The sequence below is a fragment of the Herpailurus yagouaroundi genome, unplaced genomic scaffold (genome assembly GCF_014898765.1).
Source record: "Herpailurus yagouaroundi ecotype Mexico unplaced genomic scaffold, PumYag 100, whole genome shotgun sequence".
Taxonomy (NCBI): Eukaryota; Metazoa; Chordata; class Mammalia; order Carnivora; family Felidae; genus Herpailurus; species Herpailurus yagouaroundi.
The window spans coordinates 41202550-41230532 of NW_024412391.1; the positions used below are offsets into that span (position 1 = coordinate 41202550).

Consider the following 27983-nt stretch of genomic DNA (forward strand, 5'->3'; position numbering starts at 1 on the left):
ACACACACACACACACACACACACACACACACACACACACACACACAATACCTATGCATACCTATTAACCTTCCCCCATATAATTTTTTTTTTTAATTTTTTTTTCAACGTTTATTTTTTTGGGGACAGAGAGAGACAGAGCATGAACGGGGGGAGGGGCAGAGAGAGAGGGAGACACAGAATCGGAAACAGGCTCCAGGCTCCGAGCCATCAGACCAGAGCCTGACGCGGGGCTCGAACTCACGGACCGTGAGATCGTGACCTGGCTGAAGTCGGACGCTCAACCGACTGCGCCATCCAGGCGCCCCATCCCCCATATAATTAAAATCACCAAATAAAAATGGTAAACAGTTTCCTGACTAATCAAAACCTTAGACAGTCCTGTATCTCTTTTGGGCCATCCATTAAATTCTTATGCTAAAAAATATCAGAAATGTTGCAAGTGTTGCTACATTTTTTTTAAATGTCTTAACAAGAAATACTTCTCAAACCCATACATTTAGGGGCTCCTGGATGGTTCAGTTGGATGAGCATCCAACTCTTGGTTTCAGCTCAGGTCACGTTCTCATGGTTCATGAGTTCAAGCCCTGTGTCCAGCTCTGCACTAAGCACAGAGCCTGTTTGGGATTCTTGTTCTGCCCCTCTCTCTCTCTCTCGAAATAAATAAACTTAAAAAATACTTAAAAAACAAAACAAAAAACAAAACCTGTATGTTTAATCTGGGACAGCAAATGGGATAGGAGGAATTTATCATGTGACAAATAAGAGCGGTTAGAACAGGAGCAAAAATATAAAAGAATCAAGACATTCCATGTCTATACATTCTTAAAAATGACTCAAGACCCACAGAGACAGATTCCATTGATTTCTAAAGTAGCTGTTACCAAACTCAGGTTCTATACACAAAAAGAAAAAAAACAAAAACAAAAACAGAAACAATGAAAAGATAACACCAATACATAGGTAATGAAACTGAAATGCTGTTTAAGACCAATATGCATAATGACTATGAGATGAGACGCATGTTCCTTATACCCCATAACTCACTGTGACACTAAAGGAATTTAGCTGATCAGATCATGAAATAACTTTTAAATTTTATTTACTTTTTAGAGTTTATTTATTTTGAAAGAGAGAGAGAAAGAGAATGTGAGTGGGGGGGTGGGCAGAGAGAGAGGGAGAGAGAGAATCCCAAGCAGGCCCTGTGCTGTCAGTGCAGAGCCTGATGCGGATTCAATCTCAGGAACTATGAGATCATGACCTGAGCTAAAATCAAGAGATGGTCGCTTAACTGACTGAGCCACCCAGGTGCTCCAAAACTTTTTTATAAAATAACATTTTTAACCATAAAATTCAACCTCACACAGAAAAGTTTACTGCCTATAGAAGACTAATTTTACCCACAGGTGAAAAATTTAGACATACTACCTTGGTACGTAAAACACTATGATAAAAATTTCATTTTATTAGCATTGGTTTTTAGTACTTCTGTTAAAATGCTGCTACAGTTTTAGCTATAGTTTTAGTTTATTGGCCCAGACATAAGGTTACACTGAGGATATTTCAAAGCATCTTCCTCTTCAAAAAACCTTTTCACAGCCAAATAAAAACATTTATGCACATATACTCAAAATGTCACTCTATCACCACACTTTCTTTACATGGCCATCTTATCCCAATTCATATTTCAAATGTGTCAAAGTGGTCTGAATCAGCTCACAGTAGAAGGTTCAAAAGCTGACAGTCCTCTAGTACCCTACAGTTCACCAAGGCTTTCACATTTCACACCCATCCCCTACTGTAATTGTGACAGAGGCCTCAATTAATGTTGCAGTTCTTTCTTTGGTTGCTATGGTGGCTATTAAGTTACCTCAAATCTCCTGTCAATATTCTAATCTGCTATTAAATCATCATCATTAAGAGCAACTTTCTGCTCCAGTTTCCTGTCTTTGGTCTTAACCATTCAGGAAAGACTGTTGTCAACTGCTACCTTAAACCTCTGAACACAGAGGCTCCAACTCCTGAAACGATTCCAGGATCCGCTAACATGTTATGCCTTGATGTAAAATCCCAATGCTTTATGTCATTTTTCCAAGTCTTCTCATAAAAAGCTTTTCACATATACGAAGATTACATTTAAGTTAACTATTTTTTTCAAAGTAAATGAACACACTTCACAGAATGTGGAAAAAAGCAATAGTCAAGTGAGGTTATCATTCAATTCACTGAACATTTTTAGATAATGCAGAATAATGAATAAGCTATATCAGCAGACCAAAACAAATTCTGTATTTGGTTTAAAATTCAATTTTTTTTCTTTTTTCCTCCTACTGTACGGACAGGCACTTTATTATATGCTGAGGATACTAAGGTGAAAGATTGAACTGAATGAATGAATGCATGATGCAACTTTTTGAAGAAAACGCTCCTACCTAATAGCAGCAAAATAGCTAAGAACACAACCTTTGGAGATAATATGCCTAGGTTCAAATCCCAGTTCTACCGAGGAATTAGGCTTGACAGGTCAGGTTTCTTAACCTCTCTTTAACTGTTTCCTCATCTATATGATGGGAATAGCAAGAGTCCTGAGTTCAAAGGGTTGTTCCAACAATTAGATGAGTTATTAGTAGATGTAAAATGCTTGGAACAATGCCTGGCACATAATGCAACATAAATGCTAATTAATTATTATGATTAGAATTACAATATATTGCATTACCCAAGAATATACTTGTAAAGTGAGGGATAAGAGTACAGAATTTGATTCTGTTTGCTAAATACATGACCTTTGACTATTATGCATATTGCTTCTTAAAGTCATGAAATTAAATACTTAGGCCTTGAGGTTTTCAGGGGTAAAATGGGGTAATGTGTACTAATATGTAGTACATGTATGAAGTAATATATCGACCATAGAATTCCTGGGTTTAAGCACTAAACTAAAATTAAACAAGTCAATGTATTTTAAAGTACCAAGAATGGGGAAGTTACTCAATGTATGACTCTTTTCAGGAATCAGCAAAGTTGTTTTCTACATATCTTTTCATGTGAGTTTTCTATATAGTAGCCAAACACAATGTCTGGGATACATACACGCACGCACACACACACGCTTCAATAAATGAATAAAAATGGTGGCAGAGAATGTATAACTCAGGTAACAATTAAAAAGCCAATTAGAACAGAAAAAGGGAGAGTTACCTATAAAACAGGAAGCTGATGCTTAGTCTGAAGGGTGCTCCGGGCAAGATCTATTTACTTCAAACCATTCATCTATGCAGCTAGAAAAGAACAAAATCAGAAAAACTGAAACACTTATGCTTATTTATATCATGACAGCTGTAATAAAAAATTCTTGCTTCCTGACTTTAATGAATCTTTTCAGGAAAAAAAATCAGTATTTTAAATGATCATATTTGGCATATCTAAGTAAAAGATAAGGATCTGTTTACTACATTTTGATTATTTACTTACCTTTTAAGTTTATTGATTTTTTTTAAAGTAATCTCTACACGCAACGTGGGGCTCAAACTCATGATCCAGAGATCAAGAGAGGCATGCTCTTCCGATTGACCCAGCCAGGCGCCCCACATTTTGATTACTCAAAGAAGTTAAGGAAATAATCTTTGCAAAATTATACTATAAAGTACTTTCAAGTTTAAATAGAACAACCATCACACCAAAAGCAAATCTGAAGAACCACTACTTTACCAGTATTCAAAATTAAGTGACAAATCTGGACAGATATTTCTCTCTCCAAAATAGTCATTCATTCACACAAGTATTATTCTGTTCATGCCACCGATCAATGTAATCAAAAGCAGCTTTTAAATTCTAATTCTGGACAATACTGCATCACCTCTCAAATCTTTTATTCAGTGTTTATCCATTTTTCAGAGACAGAGAGAGAGAGAGCGAGCGAGCGTGCGCAAGCGGGGGATGGGCAAAGAGAGGGAGCAGGCTGAAGCAGGCTCCAGGTTCTGGGCTGTAAGCACAGAGCCCGACACGGGGCTCCAACTCGTGAACTGTGAGATCATAACCTGAGCCAAAGTCGGACACTCAACCGACTGAGCCACCCAGGTGCCCCTGAATCACCTTTTAAAAGACTATCTTTATTATGTGAGTATTGAATACTTATTTTAATTCTATCCCACCCTACACAATACATACACATACACAAGTAAATATACCATCATCCACTTGGTATTTATAAAGTATTTCATGATTTTATTGGAAGTTAAATACTAGGGTGCATATAATTATCCTCACTGTAATCTGCATTGTTCATTGCAGTAGCCACAAGCCACATGTGGCTATTTAAATTCATTACAATTAAATAAGAGAAAAATGCAATTCCTCAGTCGTACGACCACATTTCAAGCACTCAAAAGCCACGTGGCTATTTGCCCCTCTATTAGCACAGATACAAAACATTTCCATCACTGCAGAAAGTTCTTTTTCACTGTGATAAATGGTAAAGCCTTCGATAAGGCTAAGTAACTTGCCCAGCAGCTAGGAAGTTACCCAAGCAGAATTCAAACTGCTCAACACTCCCACTGATGTGTCAAATTGGCACACGCCACAAAGCTAGCAGGCTTGGTAAATATGCTTACAGGCAAAATTAGTATTTATCACTCTCATATCCTGACAGGATAATTTGGTAAGTAAAAATAATGGACAAAACTGAACGGAAAAAAGATAAAGTATTTCATCCATATAATATTCTTTCAACCACTAATTTCTGTTGCCACTAAGACTTCTGCTGTCTAAATAACCTTGCCCCAATTGGCTTCTGACATGGTTTTCAGCCTGCTTTCTATCCTACTTACTTGGCTCCAGCAGTCCCCTGGTCTACTGGAATACCCCTTTAAATGAAGCACTGAACAAAATACTCCACATGAATTAACAATTCACGGTACCTATGTGATTTAAAATGGGCACTTCTTATTTTACAGCCATGTAATTTCGGCTCATACTAAGAAATTAATCATTTAAAACCCAGGGTCCTTCTCATGTAAACTGCTATCAACCCATGTTATTTGAAATATTATAATCCCTTCTCCCAACTCCAGCAGGAAACCATTACTCTGAATTTGGTGTTTCTCATTCTTGGACATTTTCTTAACCTATCACTACATAAGTACATATTCCAAAACAACATATAGTATTGTTTCTGTGTTCCAAATTTTATACAAATGCTACCGTCAAGTATGCTTTTTCTAACTGTGTTTTTCAACCTGAGATTTACAACTGCTAATAAGGCTCTGGTTTTTACATTTTTGTTGTGTATAATATTCCATTAACATAAGCATATTGCAGTGTATGTATCCATTCTTTCACGGACAGACTCCCCGGAGGCCTGGTCTCAGGAGTGGAATTACGGAGTTGTAGGATGTAGACAGCACAGAGCTCTTACACAGCTATCCACCAAGTAAGTACACCAACTTACATCTGGATGTTTACTGGCACTTGGGGCTCTTTTTTTCCCCGAATTGACTGGTGACTTTTGCCAAATTTTCTGTTTTGTCTTTTTCTTATAGGTTTGCAGGAAGTTATCATCCAGATACTTCAGCTATAATATAGTATACACATTTTTGATGGTCCTTGCTGTCTACAAAATCATACACTAAAAGTAACAGGGCTTATGGGAAAAATGTTAAAGGCAGACCACTCAAACAATACAACCTGGTAACTAGAACAAAGATGTGTTTGCTCCAAATAATTAAAATACCACTATAAATACAGGATTTTTTCCCGAAGGTGTAAACTTTGACCTAAGAGGACTAAGGAAGGATTAATATGGAGACAAAAGCCCAATGCACAAACTATGAATGAAGCAAGTATTTCCAAAATAAAGCCCATGGCCTAACTGAACTGGGTATAAAAACATTCAGTGGATGGGTATCTTTATAACAGCAGGCACACCTCATATATGGGGGTTCGGTTCCAGACCTCTGCAATAAAGTGAATATCGCAATAAAAAGAGTCAAATAGTTTTTCTGGTTTCCCAGTGCATATCAAAGTTATGTCCACACTTTACCTTAATTAAAAAATACTTTATTGCTAAAAAAGGCTAACTACCATCTGAGTTTTTAGTGAGTCATGATCACAGATCACCGTAACAAATAAATAATGAAAGTATGAAATACTCTGAGATTTACCAAAATGTGACACAGACACGAAGTATACAGATGCTGCTGGAAAAATGGTGCCCACAGACTTGCTCCACAGGGCTGCCACAAACCTTCAATTAGTAAAACAACACAGTATTTGTGAAGCGCAATAAAACGAAGTGCAACGAAACACGGTATACCTGCATCGTATTCTCCCATGGCTTGCTTCCACATATGCTTTCATCTGCTTTTATTTGCTGGAGCAAAACACTGATGTGCTGAGAAATACTATGGATGAACCAGTAAGATCATCTCATTGTACCGTCACCGTTTCTTCCACTTACCAACTGCAACGCGCTAACTGCATTACAGAAAGTTGCTGAAGGAGAGTATTGTTTCAGATACTACAACAACTGTTGTTTGTGTATTATAAAAAAACAAAAAAAACCCTCAGCCTGAGGTCTAGTTTTCTTTTACTTTTTCACAGTATCACGATGCAAAAAAAGTTTTAAAATGTTAATATGGTCCAAATTTGAGAACCATGAATGAAGCAAGCAAGTACTTTAAAAATAAAGCCCGTGGCCTAACTGAACTGGGTGTAAAAACATTCAGTGGATGGGTATCCTTATAAGAGCAGGCACACTTCAATTTTGGGGGTTCAGTTCAGATCATTGATCAACTTTTCCTTCAAGTTTTTATAGGGGGTTGGGGGAAGGCTTGCATTGTAGCCCCCAAAGAGGCCAAGAACATTTCTCTACATTCTTTCCAACACTTGTAAGAGTTTTTTTTTGGTTTCCATAGGCATATGTTCAATCGGGAATTGATTCCTATTTCAAATATAAAGATTCAACTGTTTTTCTACAATAACCAAGTGATCTCAGTACCATTCTTTGAATAGTTCATTCTTTCTCTACTGCTAGAATACCACCACTGCCAAATCAATTTTTTAATTTTTTCATTTACTTAACAAATATTTACATACTATCCATCATGTGCCAGACTTTCTAAAATTTAACTCATTTCAAACCTCAAAACAACTCTATGAAGTTGGTACTGTCGCCTCATTTTATAGATCGAAGGAGGGAAAAACTAAGTAACTTGATCAAGATCACACAGTGAATTAGTGGAGGGGCTGGGATTTGAACCTTGGGAGGAAGGCTTGACTCCCAAGAGTCCAGGCTCTTAACCCCTGTGCTATGATGTCTCTCATATATGCGTGAGTGTTTATGGGCTCTATTCCTATGTCCTTTCCACACATGTCTTAATTAACAGTCTTAAAATGTATCTGCATAGGGGAAGCTCCCACCCCCCAGCAGTTTTCTTCTTTGTGAATATGACTGTTCTTGCCATATGGACTCTTTGGTCCATGTGTATTTTAGAGTCAACTTGTCAAGTTACATGAAAAAACTAGTCGAGATTTGAACGGGATAATATTAACTATATAGATTAATTTGGGATTAAGTGACATCTTTATGACACTGAGTCTTCCTATCCACAAGACAATATACCTCTACATTTTGGATCTTCTAGATCTTTCAGTAAAGTTTTAAAATCCTTATATCTTTTGTAGGATGTATTCTTAACATAGCTTACTGCTATTGTAGTTTCTGTGGGTGTTAATATTATTCTAAAAAAAAAAAAGCTTTTATTTTTTCTTACTGAGTTATCAATGAAACTAACATTCATGTTGAGCTTATATTTGAAAACCCTGGTAAGCTGTTAACAATTTTAACAGTTTATCTAACATCTATTCTTTGCTTTTATTTTGAAATCATTAATACCCAAGTATAGAACTGTAATGCATTTTTTCTCATTTACTGAGATAATATGGTCTTTCTCCTTTATTAACATAATATGTTGCATATGTAAGTTTTCTAATCTTACAATGTCTTTATATTCCTAGCATAAGTCTAATTTAGTCATGAGGCATTACTTCAGATAGATATTGATGAATTTGGTTTGCTAGTATGTTTTGGTTTTTGTTTTTTTTTTTTTGATTTATGTTCATAAATGAGAGTACCTTCTACTTTTCTTTCTTATACTCTCCTCGTCTGATTTTGGTATCAAGTTTATACTATTTTTACAAAATAAGTGGGGGAACCTACCATCCTTTCCTACCTTGAGGGGAGTTTAACAATGGTTAACATGGTGTTCTTTGGACATCTGGTAGAACCTGCTGTCAGACCAATTTTGTAGGCCTCTTTTTAGGTTTTGGGGTTTTATTTTTTAATATTTGTTGTTTTTTAAAAAGTTTTTCTTGATAATTACTTATAATAGTTATTATAGTCAATTCACGTGTTCTGTTTCTTTTTTAAATATCTTGGTAATTACTATATATTGAGATATATAGTTAGTAACATAATAAATATACTTATATATTACATAATATATAATAATATATAAAATAATGTTCTTAAGGAAATTGCCTGTTTTCCTTAAATCGAAGAGTAAATAAATTTCTCACAGATTTTTCCATTTGTTTTTTATTTCTACTATGCCTGATGTGTCATTCCTATATTGTTCATTTTTTCCTCCTAGAGATGATCCTGCCAGAGGCTTATCTATTTCATTAGTCTTCAAAAAACAAACTTTTGGCTTTGCTGGCCTCTAGTGTATTTTTTTTTTCTTTTTTTCCCTTCTCTAACCTTTATTATTTTCTTGTTCTATTCAGTGTTAATTCATTTTTCTAAATTCTTAAGGAAGAATTGGGTTTAATGATTTCCAGTCTTTTTTCCCCCACTCTAACACAAGCTCTCCATGGATCACTCTAGAAAAATGGCAAGACTTTTCATTATTATCCAGTTCCAAGTGTTTCTAAGTTCCATTATGATTTCTTCTTTAATCCACAAGTTACTTAAAAGTATGTGTGAAGATAATTCATCTTTTATTACTGACATCTAAGAGTGGCCAAAGAACCGCTTTCTGTATGGTATAATTTTTCATAGTTTGCCAAACTTGCTTTATGGCCTAGTATGCCATCAATCTCTGCATATGTAATGAGTGCCTGAAAAGTAAAGATGCTAATTGCTGGGTGCAGATACACACACATCCATCAGACAAACCTGTTAACTCTGTTGCTACATTCTTCTAGGTTTTGACTCATTTTGTGTCTGCTTGACACAATGAGAACTGTATTGAAATCTCCCATTATCATGACATATTTGTCAATTCTTTTCTGACAGTTCTATAAATATTTTACCTTGAGACTCTGTTCTTAGGTTCACCAAAAACTGAATTTTATATATACTTTTATCATATCATACTAATAATATTTTTGCCAAAATTTATTTTGCCTGCTATTATTCTAGCTTTGTCAGTTTTCCTGTAGTTAATACTTGCCTGGATACAGTTTTGTATCCCCTCACTTTCATATTTTTCTATATCCTTATATTTAAGTGTTACTCATCAACAGCATATCCTGATCTTTCAAGCTCTTTTCCACTGGTGAGTTTGTTTCATTTAGAATTATGCTGATAGTACATTTATTCTTGTCTCTTTATTTTGTATAATTTATTGTGCTCTCTATGCTTTTCTCCACCCCCTACCTTTAAGTAAAATTCTACCTTATTCCTTTTATTGTTCGAAAGTTATAGTTTTCTAGATTTTTGTGTTTGCTTTAAATAATTTTCTACCCCCAATTTTCCTGTGTTGCTCTGAAACCAAGAATCTTTTATGAGAATCCAGATGGGTGTTGGGAGTCAAATAGGCATGGCTAAAATCTCAGCTCTTCCATTTACTAGCCATGGCATTGGGGAGATTTCCTATGGTCCCTTGGCTTATCCCTTCGATTTTAACATGAGATTATTACAAGGTGTACATGGGCTAGCCTGGCTAAGCCATTACGGACAATGCCTGGGTAACAGTAAACGTTTAACAAATGGTAGATTTTTGAATACAAACATATTTGGGCTCAAATCTTAGTTCTAGCAGGAAACAAAGGCTGTTATTTTTTAAGAAATGGGTGGGGGTTTCAATTAAGAAGAAAACTTTTCAGCACTAACAACAATGTTTGAAACTTTGAGAAGCATCTTTTTACTATCAACTTGGTCAACATAAAAATAAACTTACCCTTTATGATATATGCATAGACAAGGCAGTCGTGCTATAGTATCTCCCTGCTGCAATTCTTCAAGGCATATTGCACATTCCCCAGCATCTTTACTCAGTACATCCTCTGAGGAAAGAGAAAAATGAATTCAGGACAATAAAACTGGAAGAAGAATTATGGGAACGTTATAGAGTGGTGACTGCCATATTTTGTCCGAAATACATAAAACTTGGCAACCATATTTAACACATTATTCATAAGTCAGTGAATAATATTTACCTTTACACCTATAGACGGCATCTCTTATTTCCATTTACATTTCATTGAGGCATTTCAGTAAGCAAGAAGAGTACAGAGTCCTCTAACTTGCAAAGGATTTTGCTATAAAACTTTATCATCAAGTCAGTTATTTGCAATTTGGAATCCATTTTCCTTCTCTTACTAATCATTATTAATTATTGCCTAAGATAGTTCAAAAAACCTTAGAGCGTAATGTGGCTGAAGAGACATGAAACTACTATTATAATTTTTAAAATTCTAAAATAACAGGGCACTTGGGTGGCTCAGTCGGTTAAGCGTCCAACTATTGGTTTCGGCTCAGGTTATGATCTCACGATTTTGGGAGTCTGCGCTCCGCATCGGGCTCTGTGCTGACAGTGCAGAGCCTGCTTGGGATTCTCTCTCTTTCCCTCTCTCTCTGCCCCTCCCCCACTCACACTGTCCCTGTCTCTTTCAAAAAAAAAAAAAAAAAGAGTGTCTTATAAAATTCTAAAATAGCAAAATTGGATTAAGTTAAAGAAATCACCCTGCATATGGTACTTCTTTTAAAAGGTCTGCTTAACTCAAGAAGATCCAAAGATTCCGAAAGGTACTTTTGGAAACCTGAGGATTTCAGGCATGCAACAATTCTTCTTAATCCTTTTCTGGGACAATGCAAGGCCCACACCAGGCAGCAATTAGAGTGGCTTCCAGAGGGCCCTGCAGAGTGTTTAAAACACCCGACCGGTAAATAAAGCCCTTTACAAAGCAAAAATTCCTTTTGGAAAAAAAGTTACCCTCAATTTAGGTTTTATACTGGAAATTTAAGTATTTTATTAATGTTAAAGCTTAATTTTTCAAAGGATCTTGCATAAAATAGAGTATGTTAGCCAGGTAATTCTTTGTAACTCTTTTTAAGTGAGGAAGAACTGAAACCACCATTACTGAAGAGTATGGAGAGGCTGCTCAACGCAGGAGAATGTGTACCCAGCAAGTGCAGAGGATGGAAAGGTAAAGCAGGAACACGCAATAAACATTTACACCACAAAGAAACAAATCACTGTGTTTAGAAATGAAAATAAAATAGGATAAAGAGAAAAGACTACACCAATCTCTAAATGCTGAACGACAGAGCAAGGTAGGAAAGTTCCTAAAATGAAGTATTTGTTTGGTAGTCTCATACCTCTTATAAAAAACAGCGAATGTAATTGTGCATATATCTGTAGTCATTCCTTGTAGAAAAATTCATTTCCATAAGAAGTAGTTCCCCATTTAGTCATTCATTTTGAGACAGCACATTAGAAGGAAACACAGCCTTTATTGGGTCTATACCAGCAGATAATTTACCCCTAAAGCTGGAGGGGTAACAGGGCAACTTCTGCAGAAAAAGGCCTCGGCAAGAAGAATCTAGGGGATACGACTGAGATGATTTTAGCTAACTGCTGGGTAGTTCACAAGCTAATATATCACAACCAGAGATTTGACCAGGATAAGTCAAGCTGGATAAACAGAAAATGCTGCTTGCTCATTAACACGCGCCCTAATGTGCTATCCCCAGTTTTCTCTTCTTCACCCTGGAGGTCCCATCCCTACCTCCACTCTACACACCCCAACCCTGACCCCAAGTCTTTCCTCCTTTTCTTGGTCTCCATTTTGCTGTTATTGTTCTGGCTGGCTTTCCACAGATAGGAAACCAGTGTGATGTAAAAAACCTAACTAGTGACTGTTGATCGGTACACTGGGACACACAAAATGAGGCCACTCCAGTTGGCCCCACCCATGTCACAAATCTAAACCCACATCATCCTGCACTTATGGAAAACACCTCACTGTCAAGGCAACTTAACACCAGTCACAGTCTTCCAACTTGGCTTTAGCTAGCTTATATTACCCTAGGCAAGAGGACCCTGTTAGCCAGTCGTGCCCTGTTTCAGTGCTGTCTCCTCCAACATCCTGTAAGAAAATACCTTGGGCAGTGCTTGTGATGTACCATACTCCCTCAATCCATGCATTGTTTTCTCTTGAATAAAGTACATCAAACTCACTATTAAATTGTTTTAGTTGTGCCATTTGACACTAGGGTGATAGCAATGAGTGGATGTGAAGGAAACAGGAAGAGGTCTTAGTAAAGGTCTGTAACTCCACATAATATGGTATAGTCACAGCATAGATTTCTTCCACTACAAAGACATACGGCATCGTAACAATGAGTCTAAGTTCTACAACAAACTTCAAAACATCAGTGATCACTTTTTACCAAGCCTAAAACATCAATGATTATAACATGTACCGTTCGTTTACACATGAGCAAGTAAGAAAAAAAATACCACCATTAAAACGACACAAACCAATTTTAAGATACGTCTCATTTTCCAGGGCAGTTAAAGTAAGAAAAGGAAGTGTGTCTTAGAATTGGTGAAATATGGTATCATGTTTTCTACCTTTTGGAATACATTAACACTGCTTCTAGATTTAAGTAAATATGAACCGTATAATCTCAATTATCTTAAATTAAGAAAATAAGACAGGCCAGCTTTTAAAAAATAAAGAAAAAGTATTGCCTTATTTTTGCCATACACTACTAGGTAACAGATTGTCAATACCAAGTGAAAACGCGAAATCCATCAAGTACAAGCTTCTGAATGCATTGTTCACAGAAAAATAGCTGTCTTAACAATACTTTTATGGTGACTTACGACCAAGTCTCAATTCTTACAATAGGTTTTTAAAAATCAATCTTTGAGTTGAAAAAATTTTAATATCTTGACGGCCTTGGTTTCATCCTGTTTTTAAGTGAATTTATTTACAGTACAACACAAATATAATCTGCATATAATTAACATAATGGTATTTATTTAAAGAATATAATGTTATGCTTTGCAGGTACTAAGTTAAGAAAATCATTTCAGTTTAATCTAAACTGCCATATTAAAGTCAGCCATTTAATCATAAGCTCCCTAAGCCACAGTCATGAAAAATAATCAGAACTTCATTTTCTACGTTAAGAAAGGTACACCTATATACAAGAACATCCCAAGCAAATTTCAATGCAGAAGCAGCCAATATCTACTGTAAATAGCTTCTAGTGAAATGATCTCTACTCAGAAAACGTTAAAAGCTAACGTTAACAATGCCACTATCCAACTGCATTTTGATAAGCAACTGAGTCAAAACACAGTTCACTCACTGAAAAACTTTATTTATGGTCTCAAATAGCAAATGCCTAATTTTCAAATTTGAAAATGTCACTTCCCATAAAAATCTGTCTTTTTATGTTCGAAAATGTCTTTCATTTTTAAAATTCACTATGCAACATGATTTATTTTTGCCTATGTGGGAGTTTGCTAGAATATTCCCTTTTCCCTCTCCATTATGACACTGTCCTCTCATTCAAAGGAAAAGTTGTGAAACATTCAAATTATATACGGCTGGGAAAAACCACTAAATCCAGGATACTGAAGCATCTTCAAGACAGCTGGGAAAAGACTGATAAAAATCTTTAGCCAGTCAATTGAAAACATTCATAAATGTTTTCCTACTATAAGCAATAAGGAGTCAACAGTTTACAACTGCAATACATTGAGGGCAGGCTACTAACTAGCCAAAGTTCTTATCAGAGGAGGGAACACTAATAGATTTCACTTCACAGCGAGCTAGTCTGGATTCCCGCTCTCCACAAGCACTGACAAATGGACAAGCACTAAAGATAGTGAAGAGGAAAGTAAATCTGTGTTGCTTTTTCAATCGTTGCTGGTGTCCTACTTAAACATTTGGAACACTGAAAGTTAAACCAGTGTATTGCTTATCACGCTAATTCTTCTGTCTTATTCATATGATGCAAGCATTAATTTAGGTAAAGAAGAATTCAACCAGGAAGAGACCAATGATTTCTAACCAGAGGTGGGCACCAGAATCACTTGGGTATGCATTCTGTCTCAACACAGAAGAAAATAAATTACATACACCCGGGCTCCATCCCTAGAGATTCTGAAATACACCCCTGCCTCAGAAACACAACTGCTAATAATGGAACAAGCATGCTGAAGAAGAAAGAGTGTAAGATTTAAAGTTAAAAACTTAATATGAATTTCCATCCTCACAGTTAGCTATATAAGCTCCAAAATATTGGCCATCTTTGAGTTTTCCTTTTATTCTTTTTTTTCCCCTAATATTAATACAATAAAGGTACCTAAAATAGTATGGACATGAAATTTTAAAGAATTATGTGAAAAACTTGGTAAGTTATGAAAACATTATACAAAAAATTCATTTTTATTGCCATTGTTATCAGAAAATACTTTACGAACTTCTCCAAAAGCAAAGTTGTTCACTTTTCTCTCTCTTTTTCTCCTCACTCTGGTATTCTAGTTCTTTTAACTTTACATGATGTCATAAATAATCCCATGGCCACCAGAAACTTCTATAGGACACTCGACCTAACCATTTCCAGAGACCTATTATAAATTTCAAGGCTTGGAACACAAATTCATGCAAGCAACATCACTTAATTTTTAAATGTTTTGGCTTCATTCTATATTTAAAAGTATTATAAATGTCCACTCTGTGACATATCTTTACATATAGTTAATATTATTTATTAATCCTATGAGGTAGCTAATGTTACCTTCACTTTATAGATATGGAAACTGAGGCTCAAAGAAGTAACTTACCAGAAGTTACTAACCTAAGTTAAGTTCTGGGGTCAGGACTCAAAATTAGGCTAAATCGGTGGGCTGTTTACTACATGAATTTTGTTACAAGAAGTAATTTCACTTTAAAATAGAATAGTGAAGCAAATGAACTATTTCAGACAACTTTAAGTAGGAAATACTCAAGATCGAGATGGCACATTAACTTAGAGGATGTACGCTCAAGACTGATCACATGCTTTAGCTTCTGGAGTTATCAAACTGCTCTAAAAACTGGTATCATCAGAAATGAGCTTACAATTTACTGCTTATTTGCTTCTATTGGACAGGAAAATAGTCCTGTCCAATTAGAACTTTCTATGATGACAGAAACAGTCCTTTATCTGGTAGCTACTAGCCACATATGGCCTGAAAGTAGCACTTCAAATGTGGTCAGTGCAACTGAGAAACTAAATTTTAAATTTTAATGTTAGTAAAATACCAAACCTGAAAATATATAATAGGTAAAGAACATACATTTATAAGCTAATTAAAAACTTCTGTAGATTACTCTTTCACTTATAGCCTCAAGCTCTTAATTTGCATCGCCCAACATTACTTAAAATTCAAGCAGCCAAAAATGCAAAATTAAAATATTTAGCAGATACAAGCACATAGCCATAGTTATTGCAGATCAAGACAACACGAAAAAAAGCAGACAGCCAAAATCCTTTTGAAAATTAAGAAAGAGAAAAAGAGAGGAAGAAAGAGAGAAAGAAAGAAAGAATGAACGAACAAGTGAGACCAACTCTGTTAGAGGCAGCCAAGAAAACTCCATGCGGAAATTTCATAGTCATCACAACTGTATTTTCAGATCAAGCATCCAAACAGCTATATGACCTTTTCAGCAAAATACAATGCCAAGCACTATTATGGATCAGGCATTTTACCTGAAGACTTATTTTTTGTTCTTGAACCCTCAATGATAGCAGTAGAAAACAAAAGCAGCTGAAATGTGAAATAATCCCTAGAAAAATCAAGAATTAAAAAAATTCACAACATTAGTAAGAAGCAATTACTCAAAGAATGAAAAACAGGGACTCACAGGTTTATTAATAAATACTTTCAGATATAAATTTATCTCTAATGGACTTAAGAGAAGAAGTTAACATTAATATTCTAGATTATAGATCTGTGAGCTATTACTGTACTCAAATATCATAAGAGGAACTAGAGATGATACTTAGGGAAATTGCCATTTTCACTACGAGACAAATATGTAAATAAAAACATAGGAATGACCTTTATTAAAGTGACTAAAACTCAAAGTCCATGGTCAGCCTATGCTTTTATCCTTTTTAGACACTCACTCTCATTCAGCTTGAAATTACTGGCTTCCTCTGCCTCAGTGCCACTGACAATTACTGCATCAATGCTTTCTTTAAATATAACGGAGAATTGACTAAGCATATAGCTACTTTTCATCTGCACTGTTAGAAACAATTTAATATGAAGACTAGTTAGTTCTTTAGAAGTGGGTAGATGGAACTTGTGACTCTTCTGATGACTTTTAAGGGAAAATGTGTATTCTTGGGAATATTTTTGGAAATAGACATTTGGTGCCTTCTCCAAGAAAATGTAAGTAAAATACAATGGAACCCAAACTCTGAAGGGTAAAATATACAAATGGAACATAAACTCAATATTCAATAGATTTAGCTTTCTTGGGCTTTTTGTTCTTAACTTACTTTAAAAGGCTAGCTAGGGTTGGGTATTATATAAAATTAGGTATGTAACAAGCTGCCAAAAGTCACACAAGTCAACCTAAGTAATTGTTAGGTTACCAAATTGTTCCCCAATCTTCAAATCAAGGTAACTTTCCTATGCCCCTCTCTGTCACAAATCAACAATAAACAAAATTCACAACCAATACACTGATTTGCTAAATGCTAAACAAGTACTTTCCTAAATAAGTTATGCCCATTAAAGAGCAAGAGAATTATTTTAAAACAGCCGAATATATACAAAAACAGAATATACTTTGAACTAAACTTAAGTTTGGTCCGCTTTTGAATCACACTGCACAGAGAAAACACCTGTCCTAAAAATACAAAAAGCTGATTTTCAAGCTTAATTTACCACTGTGTACTTCTAAAATATAGGCTCTTAATGGCAATAAAAAGGAGTCAAGCAAGCTCTGTAATATGATGCAGCAAAAAAAAAAAAAAAAACAAAAAAAAAACCACCAAAAAACAAAACAAAACAAAACCCAGTGTTGCTTATAGACAGTTCTAGGTTCAAGTTCCAACTCGTCCACTTATTGGGGAATATAATGAGAATAACAATACCTATCCCACGGGGGAGTGGTAAGAATTACAGGAGACCTGTTCAACGTCCAGCAGTGTAGCTTCATAGTAGCAGGCATGTTCTGAACACTAGCCATGTGATAACTGCCAAGAAAGGACTCTTCCTCTGAGTTTGTTTTCTCCAATCTAAGAAATGATGAAACCCATTCCACCTGTCTCTTAAGACTGTTGTGAAGATCGAATGAGACAATGCAAATGGAAGGCGGCCTCGTGGAAAGAGAACAGGCTTGACCTTTGGACAATGTGCAAACCTCTTGGAGCCTCGTTTGTCTTCAACTACATTGCAGGTCATAATACCTGTATCTCATATGATATTTTATTTTGATGATTAAAAACAAAAGAGCTAATGAATGTGAAAATACTTACAAGGCTTTAACTAAGCGTTAACTGAATATAAACACCATTTTACTACAGCATTATTGAAGTAAACTGAAACATGTCAACTCAAATGGTATTATAACATGCAAAAACACATGTCAGAACTATCATCAGATTTTTTTTTAAGTTTACTTATTTTGAGAGAGAGCACGCGTGCACTTGTACATGGGGGAGGGGCAGAGAGGGAGAGAGAGTATCCAAAGCAGGCTTCTGCTCAGCATGTGCAGCTCGATCCCACTTCCATGAGATCATGACCTGAGCCATTATTAAGAGTTGGATGCTTAACCGACTGAGCCACCCAGGTGCCCTCCCCTTTTTTTTAGACTTATAAACCAGGATTCTCTTTGTTAGAATGAATTTGAGAAAGAGCATTACAATGTGTCTGTCTGTCTACTCCTTTTGTTGACTGAAGCTAAACCATGGTGTCTTTCCCTTCTGCTTCCTCCTGAAGCTGTAAGATAATTAGCAGGCTGACTAATAAATATTATACAAAGGTCACAAACTCAAATGCCTGAAGGATAGCAAGAAAACATTCAAGAAGTAGCTCATCTTTTTAATCATTTTGTAAGAAAAAGAACAGCACAGTTGTGACAATAAATACCAAATGAAGTAGGCCTCAGTTTTACGGATTAAAACTGATGTACACAGTCCTATCTAAAGGGGCACTTGCTATGATAGCAGAATGCCATGTAGGAATGAGGGCCCAGTGTAGCCAGATATTACATATTTAAGGCAGCTGCAAATTTAGGTTTCTAGGTGAAATTTCTCATTTTCAAACTACTCACTGAAAAAAACCTCACTTTGATACTGTGTAAACCAAAAAGAGTAGAATGAGTCTACATTCTGAGAATGTAGTCAGATGTAGTCAGTACTCTGTAATCTCTGTAATAAAGAAGCAGTCAATTCCATGAGGCCAGAGAACCCTCTATGCTCTGCTTACTCTACCAAGTAGCATAGTGTTTTGTACACAGCAAGTGCTCAATAAACATTTTTTGAATAACTAATGAAGCAAAAGATCTCAGGAGACTAGAGAAAACACCAAGTGACAAATAAACAGCCAAAAAACAGAGAAAACGCCCCAAAGCCCAGAAGTTGTTGCTTCAGTGGCTTTGTTTGCAGTCTGGTGACTCAGATGAGCTCAGATCTATTTTTTGTTAAGTGTACTCAATTCTTTACCCATGAGGTTATCAGCCAATCAACAAGAAAGTACTGGACATATGCTGAGTCTGCCAACAAATACTTACAGGTTTATTAGTATATATGAGTAAAGTATTAAAAGTATGTATGCACAGGAAAGCTATTTAAAATGTCCACTCCTGAGAAAACAGAGTGTGAAACCCAAAAGTATCTGGAAACAGCAAACAGGGGTGAACCAGTAGCTGTGATAGTAACAGTCATGAAACACTGATAACTCAGACTTCTTTCTTGATCCCCTCTTATCCTGCTACTAAATTACTAAAATAACAGTGACTACCTGACAGATCATGGAGAATCTAAACCTAGATTCATCTGAACTTCAGGTAATGACAGTGCCCCAGCGTCACATGAAAAGCAAGAAAGAGCAAGTATGAAAAGGGTTTTTTAAAAAAAATCTTTCTAAGGATGGGGAAAACACACTGCTTTGGAAGGTCTATTTCCTTTCAGCAGATCTGCTCAAAGCTGACCGACCAATCCTTAAGTTGCCCAGGCAGTCAGCAGTATCTGAGTGACTCTCACACGGACAAGGGAACAAGGCTGCCTCGACACTGAGAAACAACCAGAAAAAAGCCACAGAGCTGGGCTGAGGATAACACTCTCCTTGTACACCCAAGAAGAGGGAAACTTCTTTCCTCACACCTTCCAACAAAAAGGGCTTAGTGTGTCAAGTTAATGATCGACTAAGCTCTTCTTCTATCAGAGAAGAAAGTAACGCTAAGATCTACATGTGTGTCGAGAGATTCTACAACAGCTAACATGATGTAACGGAGAAGGGTCATAGCTAACTAAGCACACACAGTAATGTGAATGAAGGTGAACCAGCCCAAGAACTGAAACAGACGCTTACTGCAGTGTCAGAAAGAATGAATGGAAGGAAGCAAGGAAGGGATGGAGGGGATGGAGGGACAACCACTTTATGAGTACAAGTTGCTAGAACCAAAACCCATGTTTTGTTAATACTTCAGAGAAAGAGGAAAAGAAACATCAAACGACTTTATTAGCAATCTAGAGTACATATCACGTCATTCCAAAAAAGCCCCAACATGTCATGAATGAAAACATATGACACAGAGGACAAATCCAGCTCTACTACTGAAATTCCAGAGATTACAGAAAGAGGAGCCCCTGGCTGGCTCACTCAGAGGAGCATGCGACTCTTGATCTCAGGGTTGTGAGTTCAAGCCCCTCATTGCATGTGGAGATTACTTAAGTAAAAACAAACACACAAACAAAAAACACTTTTCAAAAAGAGAAATTACAGAAAGAGAAAAAGGAACACAGAAAGAAATACTAATCAAAGAAATACTAGAAGAAAATAAACCCCAAGCTGACTAAATGAGTTTTAAACTGAAAGGGTTCATGAAGTTTTAAGCAGGATTGATTACAGATGAGAGTAAGGTTGAAAAATACTAAAATCGATGCATCCTGGGGGGAAAAAAATACAATTTCCAACCTTCAAAACACAAAATCAACCCGTAAGCTTCCAAACATAAAGAACAGGAAACCTTAAAATTAAAAAAATAATGAGTTAGCCAGACTTCTCATCTAGAATACTGGTAGTCACAGCACAGAATAATTTTATACACTTAAAAAACAAACAAAACAACTGAAATAGCAATATCCTATATTCAGCAAAGATAGTTATTCTGTGGGAGGGCAAACCAAAAACATTTGGGCATCCAAATGTTATTATACTCATTAAGTGAATAATCCATGAAAGGTATCTAAGGAAATTATTCATGGAAATGCTTCTAACAAAAGAACATTAAAAAACCAAGAACCACCCCCCCCCAAAAAAAAACCCCACAAAAATTTCAAATAGAAAAAAACAGAGTATAAAAAACAGCAGTGGGAATTAAACATGTATAAGTAAAATTTAAATAGAGAATACTGTGACTGAAACTGTAATGTAACTATAGGTTTTTGAAATAAAAACAGTGTTTCACTAGTGTAAACTTGATGCAGAATGTAAACTCTATTTCACAACATCTAGGAGTTGGGAGATACACGGGAGAGAAGTCGGGGAGACGAAAGTGAACAAGAATGGCAGAAAGCACAAAGAAAACCCTTAATTTTGATAGAATAAAATAGAAATATATGTTCAGGGGCGCCTGGGTGGCGCAGTCGGTTAAGCGTCCGACTTCAGCCAGGTCACAATCTCGCGGTCCGTGAGTTCGAGCCCCGCATCAGGCTCTGGGCTAATGGCTCGGAGCCTGGAGCCTGTTTCCGATTCTGTGTCTCCCTCTCTCTCTGCCCCTCGCCCGTTCATGCTCTGTCTCTCTCTGTCCCAAAAATAAATAAACGTTGAAAAAAAAATTAAAAAAAAAAAAAAAAAAAGAAATATATGTTCAAAAATACATACTAAAGTAAGGTTATCATAGGAAAAACAAGATGCCGAGTAAAAGTTGTTGATTAACTTGGAGGGAAGGGAAAGCAACTTCATTAATCAAGGGAAGGTTGGGCAGGAACAAAGTAAAATAAGTAATACAAAGTAAGTGACGGAACAACACCAAATTCGCCAGCTTTATAAAATATGTGCACTGGATAGTGTAACAGAACATCATATAGCTACTATCCAGCCTCAACATGAATTTATTTGCCATGAATTCAAACAAACAAACAAAAACACAGAGAAGTAACTACCCTAGAACACATGCAAAGATATTACAGCTCAGGAAAGAAGACGAAAAAGGAGGGGAAAAACAACTTATAAAATGAAAATGAGGTGGAAACTAAGAAGAAGCACAAAGAAAAATTCCTGAAATCACAGGGACAGAAGGAGTTAGAAACCAGAAAAATAAGCTGGAAATGAAGAAACTATTAAGAATTGAACGGGGACAAAAAAGGTATCTACTGAAAACAAGAGCTCCAACTGCTATCTACAGCCAAAAGTAAAATGCAAGAAAACATTACGAAAATGAAAATATAACTAGAACTGCATATTTGAAAGACTCATGGAGTCCTCGAGAAAAATTAGCCATGAAAACCCAATACTATTTAAAGTATATCCTACAGCAGATACTGGTCATAAAAAATAAAAGTTCTTGGGGCGCCTGGGTGGCTCGGTCGGTTGAGCGTCCGACTTCGGCTCGGGTCATGATCTCACGGTTCATGAGTTCGAGCCCCGCATCGAGCTCTGTGCTGACAGCCCAGAGCCTGGAGCCTGCTTCAGATTCTGTGTCTCCCTCTCTCTCTGCCCCTCCCCTGCTCGTGCTCTCTCTCTCAAAAATAAACAAACATTAAAAAAAAATTTTTAAAAAGAAATAAATTAACAGAGTATAAAAATAGGAGCATCAAGATTATTATATAGTTACATTTATGAACTAAAAAGCTCTAAAATAAGAAACGCAGTTGTTCTCAATTAAAAGAAGAAACATGGAGGGGCGCCTGGGTGGCGCAGTCGGTTAAGCGTCCGACTTCAGCCAGGTCACGATCTCGCGGTCCGTGAGTTCGAGCCCCGCGTCGGGCTCTGGGCTGATGGCTCAGAGCCTGGAGCCTGTTTCCGATTCTGTGTCTCCCTCTCTCTCTGCCCCTCCCCCGTTCATACTCTGTCTCTCTCTGTCCCAAAAATAAATAAACGTTGAAAAAAAAAAATTAAAAAAGAAGAAACATGGAGCAAAGAAAAACTGGCCACTTGGTGGAATGTTTTTAAAAAGCTATAAAAACAGGAAGTATAATGACGGAATTAAAACTAGCTATATTACTAAATGTAAATGGACTAACCCAAAATAGTTAAAAAAAAAAAAAAAAAAAAAGATTAGACCAGATCCCAAATAAACTTAACCTTGTATTGTACACAAGCGTATCTGAAACAAAAAGATGAAAGATGAAAATAAAAGGAAGAAAAAACACTTATCAGGCAAATAGAAACAAAAGAAAAATTATTATTATACTTTTAATATCAGACAAAGTTATATAGTCCAAAAAGCATTAAAGGAGACACAAGACCCTTTAAATACTAAAAGATGCAATTTGTACCTAAGGTATATAGTAATTATAAATAACAAATGACAGCATCAAACAAATAACAGCATCTATGAAGCAAAAAATGATAGACAAAACAAAGAAAAATAGAAACATCAACAGAAGGAAACTTTAATTCACCTCAGTCCATGACAAATCAATTGAAAAACAAGATGGATATGAAAGACTTTTTAAATTGAACACGAATATGGAACATTTGCCAAAATGACCACATAGTAAACCACAAAGAAAAACTTAGTAAATTAAAATACAGAAATAGTACCGGTAACATCGTCTGATCACAATACAGCAAAACCAGAAAACAGCAAAACCGGAGGGAAAAGGCACCTAACACCTGGGAATTTTAAAAGACTCTCACATAACTTTTAACTTAAAGAAGAGAGCCCTCAAAACACAAAATATCTAACAACAAGAAAGTAACAGTGATAGGGGCGCCTGGGTGGCTCAGTCAGTTGAGCATCCGACTTCGGCTCAGATCATGATCTCACGGTTTGTGAGTTCGAGCCCTGCATCGGGCTCTGTGCTGACAGCTGTCTGTGCAGACAGCTGACTGCTTCCGCTTCTGTGTCTCCCTCTCTCTCTGCCCCTAACCCACTCGCATTCTATCTCTGTCTCTCTCAAAAATAAACAAACATTAAAAAAAAAAAAAAAGAAAGTAACAGTGATAAATAAACAGTGAATAAAAAGAATCTATGGAACAGAGCTAAAATATCAGAGAAAAACTCATACCCTTGCATATTTATGCTGAAAAAGGAAGGGAAGGAAGGCAGACAGGATGGAAGAAATGAATACTCCCAATACAACAGACAAGGACAAGCACATCTAAGGAAACCAGAAGAAATAAGATTTTAAAAAGCCTAAGAACAGGAAAAAGATTGGTTTTTTTTTTACATTTATTTATTTTTGAGAAACAGAGCGAGACAAAGCGTGAGTGGGGGAGGGGCAGAGAGAGAAGGAGACACAGAATCCGAAGCAGGCTCCAGGCTCTGAGCAAGCGGTCAGCACAGAGCCTGATGTGGGGCTTGAACCCACGAACAGTGAGATCATGACCTGAGCCGAAGTCGGACGCTCAACCGACTGAGCCACCCAGGCACCACGAAAAAGTTTTAAAACAGGAAATAAAAAAGACCCAAAGGAATCTAAGGGCAATAATAAAAAGGGTGAAAGAGAGTAAACACAGATACAGAAGTTAAGAAAAAAATGGGAAAACAATCACATTTGGGCAGAAAATTAAAAATCCGTAAGAGACTAAATTTGCTATAGTAACAATATGCAGCAATGAAATATGTAACTTTCAGGAGGGAAAGAGAAATCCAAATAGATCAATTTCTGTAGAAATCAGAGACAGCTGTCTAAGAGTGATCCTCAAAGAGCATGAGGCCCAGACACTTCCATAGGGAGTTACACCAAACCTTTGAAGTTCAGATGGTCTCAATGCTATTTATACAGCTGCAGAACATAGAAAAAGGAAATCTGAATTATTTCTTCCGAAGCAAGCATTACACTGATTCTAAGACTCAAAAAAGACTACCCTTAAACTGGTCCAACCTCATTTTTGCAAAAATCCTAAATAAAATACTAGCGAAATCACTCCAGCTCTACACTAAAGGTAAAACTAGAAGTATTATCAGAAATGGGGACACTCAGTATTATTAGAGCTAAAAGTATTACTAAACTAGTATTACTAAACTAGAAGTATTATCAGAAATGGGTGGCTCAGTCAGTTAAGCACCGACTTCAGTTCAGGTCATGATCTTGTGGTTTGTGAGTCTGAGCCCCGCACAGGGTTCTGTGCTGTCAGCTCGGAGCTTGGAGCCTGCTTCAGATTCTGCGTCTCCCTCCCTCCCTCCCTCCCTCCCTCCCTCCCTCCCTCCCTCTCTCCCTCTCCCTCTCCCTCTCCCTCTCTCTCTCTCTCCCCGTCCCTCCCCTACTGGTGCTCTGTCTCTCTCTAAAATAAAATAAACATTAAAAAAATGTTTTTTAATTAAAAGAAATATTATCAGAAATAACAAATTCACATACATCCCTGACCAAGCAAGGCTTCCAGGACTGTATCCCATATACCCACTCATACACCTACAAAATACCAGGAACAATTTAACATCCATTAACAATGGGCTAATTAATAAATTGTGACTCACCCATCTATAAAATGTAAGGTAATTATAAAGAACAATGCTCATTTGGAATAATTTCCAGGATATACTGTATTATGAAAAAAACCCTAAGGTTCAGAACCATCTACAGCATGATATCACCATGTAAAAAGTTTGGGGGCAGAATATGTGTATATATATTTGCATGTGCAATCACAAGAACCGATCCCAAGAACTGATAGCATTGGCTGCCTCTGGAAAGGGTGAATAAGGGACTGAGGTGAGAGAGGGACTTCACTGGATATCCTTTGCATCTCTTTGCTTTGGAACCACTGCAAACATGTTATCTATTCAAACAGAAAATTAAAATCAATTACGAGAGGGATGAGCAAAAAGATAGCAGGCAAATGCAAATAAAAAAACAGTTGGGAGATAATTTTCCATAGGTCTTTCACGTTTCAACATGTTTTGGACTGTCTTTTCAATGATCTTTGTAGAGCAAACAGCCTTGGAAGACAGATGCAGTGTCCTCTCCAGAGCCAAGAGTAGATCTGCTTATTTCCCACAATAAAAGATTTGGGTTCCCTAACCATGCTCAGGGTTCCACTTCTGCAAAGCAACTCAATGAACGTGCAGATACCACCTGGCTCTTCTCACAGAGAACTGGGGCTGGAGGAAGTGGCACAAGAAAATGCTGATATCTTGGCTATTGCTGTGAGTAATAATAATGAAAGTCCTTTGATTCCGGTTTCTGCCAGAATCCATGAAACTGTAGCAGGCTAACTTGTCAGCTTGCAGAAAGAGGAAAATCTCAGGCCCTTCATAATTTTTGATAAGCAGTAGTCAAAATATTATCAGATAAACCAGATTATTAGGTAAAGTAGAAGAGAGAAGTATATAATACAAAAAGATCCAATCCAAAAGGAAAATACATCATAAATATTTAGGCAAATAATACAGCTATGAAATATATACAGCTAGCCAAGGCAAATATCACCAAAAGGAACTAGACACTGTAAATAAAATAAAAAATTGATAAAATTACAGCCATAGAGGGTATATTGTAACAAACTTCTTCCTAAATCTGTCAGACGAAATAGACCAGACATAAGCAAGGAAACCGACTATTTCAATAATGCAATCAACCTCAATTTATTCTAGGTACATACATACATATGCAATTAAAAAAATAATAAGTAGAGGTGCCTGGGTGTCTCAGTCATTTAAGCATCGGACTCTTGATTTTGGCTCAGGTCATGATCTCGTGGTTCATGGGTTCAAGCCCTGCATGGGGCTCTGCACTAACAGCCCAGAGCCTGCGTGAGATTGTCTGTCTCAGTCTCTGCCCCTGCCCTGCTTTCATGCACGCTCTTTCAAAATAAACATTTAAAAGAAACAACATGTCAACTTTTTACTCTACATGACATACATGCTTCTCATACATTCGCGATTTATAGAGCTCGACAATGTGCTCAGCCACAAAGAAAACATGAATAAATTTTAATAACATAGATATTATAAGCAGCATTCTCTAATATCAAGATCAAAATGACTGCTCATTACACATATCCCTTCCTCCAAAAAAGGCATCTTTGAAATTAAGAAGACTTTTTTTTTTTTTAGGGGCACCTGGGTGGCTCAGTCTGTTGAGCGTCTGACTTCAGCTGAGGTCATCATTTCACAGTTCATGAGATTGAGCCTCGCATCAGGCTCGCTGCTGGCATAAACAGAGCCTGCTTCAGAACCTCTGTTTCTCTCTCTCTCTCAAAAATAAACATTAAAGGAAAAAAAAAAAAGGCTGTTTTTTGTTTTTTTTTTTTTTAGTTAACCTCTGAGTCAAGCAGATTAAAAACTGAAATGAGAAGTTATCTAGAAAATAACAAAAAGAACATTTTACATTAAAACTTCAATTATAATTAACCCTCTTATAAGAAAAGTATTTCTATTTCTAAAATACCTTTATTAAAATGGAAAGACTGGAAAAAAGTGAAGCAGCTTTAATTTGTACTCATTAATAAGTTAGTACAAAGTTAGTATAAAGTTAGTCATGTTAGTACCTTTATCTACAAGTCTAAAGTAGCTCTTTGAAAATATCAATGAAATATATGCCCTTTTTGGCTAGCCTAAGGCACATAAAGTACTAAACCAAAAGTATTTATTTGAATAAAAAAGGATATAAAGGATATTTAGAAGATTAAGACAACTGTCAAGAAATATTATACGTGCAATTCTATGGCAATTTTTAGGAAATTTAGAGGATATGGATTATTTTCTAGCAGAATATAAACTTTCTAAATGGACTCAGGAAGCAGAAAAACCTGAATATACTAATGATCACAGAAGTTAGAAAGTCTGCCAAAGATCTACCTTTAAAAAGGTAGACGGTTTTATAGTTGAACTCTGATATGAAAAGAACAGTACTTCCTGGGGTAAATTATCCCAGAGCAAAGACGGAAAGCTTTCCAATTCATTTTGCAGCATAATCTTTGTCTGACATAACTGGTATCAGTGCTTCAATGGAGCAGGAACACATGATCAAAAGGAGTTCAATCCAGCCACATTAGAAACCAACAGAACTCAACTAAAACATTAGAAAAATCAACCTAATTTATCAACAAATAAGAGAAAAGAGCATTTCGTAAAATTAAGCTGTTTTTGCTTTAAATAAAAAAGAGAAAAAATGATACATATACAATAAAGATAATTTACCATAACTCAAAGCAAGCCTCTATTAAACAGTGAAATACTAAAGACACCGAACGAAACAAGCATGTCAACGGGCATGATTATTTTATCTACGTTGTTTTTAAGCTTCACACTAATGCAATAAGACAAAGAAACAAAACATGTACATGACACTTGAAAACATGATCTTCATTTGAAGATGACGGTTGTAAATCTAGAAAATCCAGGGA

The 27983-nt window shown here is 36.3% G+C and overlaps 2 long non-coding RNA genes across 2 annotated transcripts in view; one reads left to right on the forward strand and one right to left on the reverse strand.

Moving 5' to 3' along the window:
* The window catches only part of LOC121028533 (uncharacterized), a 14083-nt gene extending 7521 nt beyond the window's left edge, over positions 1-6562 (forward strand). Inside the window, exons 2-3 of the long non-coding RNA XR_005789283.1 lie at positions 5347-5431; positions 5541-6562. This is a non-coding gene — a long non-coding RNA (uncharacterized LOC121028533). The remainder of the gene's footprint in view (positions 1-5346; positions 5432-5540) is intronic.
* Positions 1-27983, reverse strand: part of LOC121028532 (uncharacterized) — a 46721-nt gene that overhangs the window by 5528 nt on the left and 13210 nt on the right. Inside the window, exons 2-3 of the long non-coding RNA XR_005789282.1 lie at positions 10182-10287; positions 3202-3281 (exon numbers count right to left, since the gene is read on the reverse strand). This is a non-coding gene — a long non-coding RNA (uncharacterized LOC121028532). The remainder of the gene's footprint in view (positions 1-3201; positions 3282-10181; positions 10288-27983) is intronic.